Here is a 3432-nt window from a genome sequence, read left to right as displayed (position 1 = left end):
ATCCCCATACCCATCGGATTATCGGATACCCATACCCGACCCAAATACCCAATTATCATATACAATTGAATTTTTTCAAATTTAAATTGTTTCAATGAAGTTATGAATATTTAAAAAATTATTTAAATGAACAATAAGAAAAATTATTCACGCTTTATAATAAGTGTATATATATATAATGAAGTTTTATATATTTTCTTCTCTTTTAATATACAAAGCATCGTTTTCTTTAATTTTTCAAATTTATGATTATATGCATTGAAAACTCTGAAAATCGGTGGATTGACTGATGAATCTTTAATATAAATAAATATAATTACCATATATATACATATATACATACATATATATATATTAATTTAAACGGGTAATCGGGTCAGGTGTGGGTCGGATTATATCAAACCTGCCTCCATACCCGAACCCGAAAATACCCATACCCGATTACCCAATTATTTAATAGGGTCTAAAAATCCCTCCATTCCCTCTTCTATTCGGGCCGGGTATCGGATCCTCCAATGAGTACGCAGGAAATTGACATCCCTATTAGGGTCTAGAGGAGACATAATGATTGTGTTGGAGACAATAAATAGACAACCATATATTTGCTTACAAGTTGGATGTGACATTTATTATATTATATTGCATTTACCTTATCACTATACATACATATTTTTTTAATTGTATTATGGCGTGTGTATATATATAAATATATATAAAATTTATAATATTTACATAAATTTTACATATTTAATTTAAATATATAAAAGTATATAATAATTAATCTTTATTATTATTATGTTTTTCTTTTGGGGTCTTACGAAGATACCAACACTGACCTCATCATCTCTAGAAAGTAGCAGATCATTCGCATAAACAAGATAATTAATGTATAAATTGTGGCATTTCGGTGGTAACCAAAACAAGGTGACCGAGCCATATTTTTTAAAGATCTCAACAATACCTCAAGGCAAAGAGCAATAAAAATTCACTGTAGCTCGGAAATCCCTTGACTCGGCCAGTCTAACGTCATGTTTAATAATGGGTGCAACGCATCCACAAACTGCCTCAACTTCTCCGCATCATTCCCACCAATCATAGGGACAAAGTAACAGCCCCTCTCAAATTTACGGACATACTTCGCCATGGTCATCTCCCCCTGCATGAGAGTTAGAAACTCTCGACTCAAGTCATCACGTACTTCTGCTGTGAAATACTGCTCATAGAATACCTTCTTGAAATCCTCCCAAGAGAGAGTGGCTAGGTCCACAGTCATCTTAGCTCCCTCCCACCAAATCCTCGCATCTTCCCTCGGCATATAGATGGAACATCGTGCCCTGCCCATATCAGCCAACTATAAGTACTCGAAATTTACCTGCAATGATTTGATCCACCTCTCAGCCTCTAGTGAGTAGCACCAAAAAATTCGTTAAGATATTGGTGCCTGAAGAGCTCCTATAAGTCCTCTTGGGTCACGTAAACACATTCAGCAGAATCAAAATGTGCAAGACTGCAAAAGAAATATGAGAAAAATTGATCCAGTTGTGCAAAGGAAATGAGCAGACCAAATAATACAAATCGCCATACAGAAGTTTGACGATATCAAGAAGAAGCCTAGAGATTCTATATCTGATTTTGATGAAAGGGTTAGTATAATTGTGATTGAACTTAGTGCACTTGGAAAAGCATACAAGAATCGAAAAGTAATCTTCAAGGTAATGAGAGGACTTCCAAAAGTGATATAAAGACTATAGCAATGCATGAATCTAAGGATTTAAGCAAGATGAAACTCTATGACTTGTTTGCAGGCTTAAAAGCTTATGAATTTGAGTTGCAAACTAGAGAGGACAATCAATCTACATCTTAGTTAACTAAAGCTCCAACTGCTGTGAAATTGAAACCATCAATTTTTAATAAAAAATCAGCCGAACAATTGAGCAACGATGCCATGTCATTATTTGTAAAGAAGTTTGGAAAGCTTATGATAAAGAATCAATGCGATTTCCAAAGTAAAGACCGAATAAATTGACAAAATAGGGAGTCAAATAATAAAACTAATGTGTGCTTTAACTATGGAAAGACTGACCACTTCATAGTAGATTGTCCCAAACCAAGAAAAATGATAGAGGTCATTTGAAAAAGACAAGAGATCGTTCGAAAAAAGAATATCAAAATGATAGGATCGATTAACGTAGCAAGAGTTTTTAGAAGGGGAGGTTGAATAAACACTCACAATTAAAACTGATCTTTTCGAGTTTTGAGTTCAGTTTGGTGAGAAACTGATTCTCGGAATCTTGCTGGTCAATGATGTTGAAAACGAAATTCCGGCATTTGACAAAATATGAACCAAACTCTAAATTCTGGAGTTTGACAAACTGATCAACCAACTGATACGCGCAATTATATTCAGCAACTGGACTTAACAACTGAAATCAGCAGATCTAATAAATAAAACTGATCAGTTGTTGTTGGAAACGAAATTCCGGCGTTTGACATAATATGAACCAAACTCTAAATTCTGGAGTTTGACAAACTGATCAACCAACTGATACGCGCAATTATATTCAGCAACTGGACTTAACAACTGAAATCAGCAGATCTAATAAATAAAACTGATCAGTTGTTGTTGGAAACGAAATTCCGGCGTTTGACATAATATGAACCAAACTATAAATTCTGGAGTTTGACAAACTGATCAACCAACTGATACGCGCAATTATATTCAGCAACTGGACTTAACAACTGAAATCAGCAGATCTAATAAAGAAAACTGATCAGTTGGAAACCGATCAGTTGATATATTCAGTCTTATGCTTTCTTCAACTAAACATGTCTCGGGAAAGAACATTCAACCGACAAAGAGACATAGCAGATTGCAACTGAATATGAAACGCCGCACTTCAATCAATACAACTTAGAACAACGCATTTCGGCTAAAGCAATTAAGTCGCTGCATTACAATAAATGAAGAAAACAATGCCCAAGGAATGATGATGTGGCAATCAACGGATACAAAGATTCAAATATATCTCAAGTTACCGTTGGAAGGGAAGCTTATAAATATGACAGAAGAACAGCTGAAAAATATACAGATCACTCTATTCAAAGCTTGCTGTTACTCTGTCAAAATCTTAGCTCACCCTTACTTGATTTATTCATAGCAGTCAAGGCCACAATTTGAGCTCACTAGCACTTTGTAATAATTGTTAAATTCGATAGGGCTAAAATCAGTTACGCACTGAGAACATTTTGTAATACTAAGAGTTTCAGCTTTTGGCAGTGATAAATCCAAACTGAAGTGGGTCAGTACAAATCTTGTATTCGATCAAAGTCTTTTAGTGGAAATCCTATCCTTGAGATAGAAGGGGTGACGTAGGAGTAATTGAAATCTCCAAACATCCAGAAACAATCATTGTGTATTTTATTTCAGTTTTG

This window comes from Primulina huaijiensis, chromosome 8, assembly GCF_012295235.1.
Source record: "Primulina huaijiensis isolate GDHJ02 chromosome 8, ASM1229523v2, whole genome shotgun sequence".
Lineage (NCBI taxonomy): Eukaryota > Viridiplantae > Streptophyta > Magnoliopsida > Lamiales > Gesneriaceae > Primulina > Primulina huaijiensis.
Note: the sequence above shows the minus strand (reverse complement) of the source record.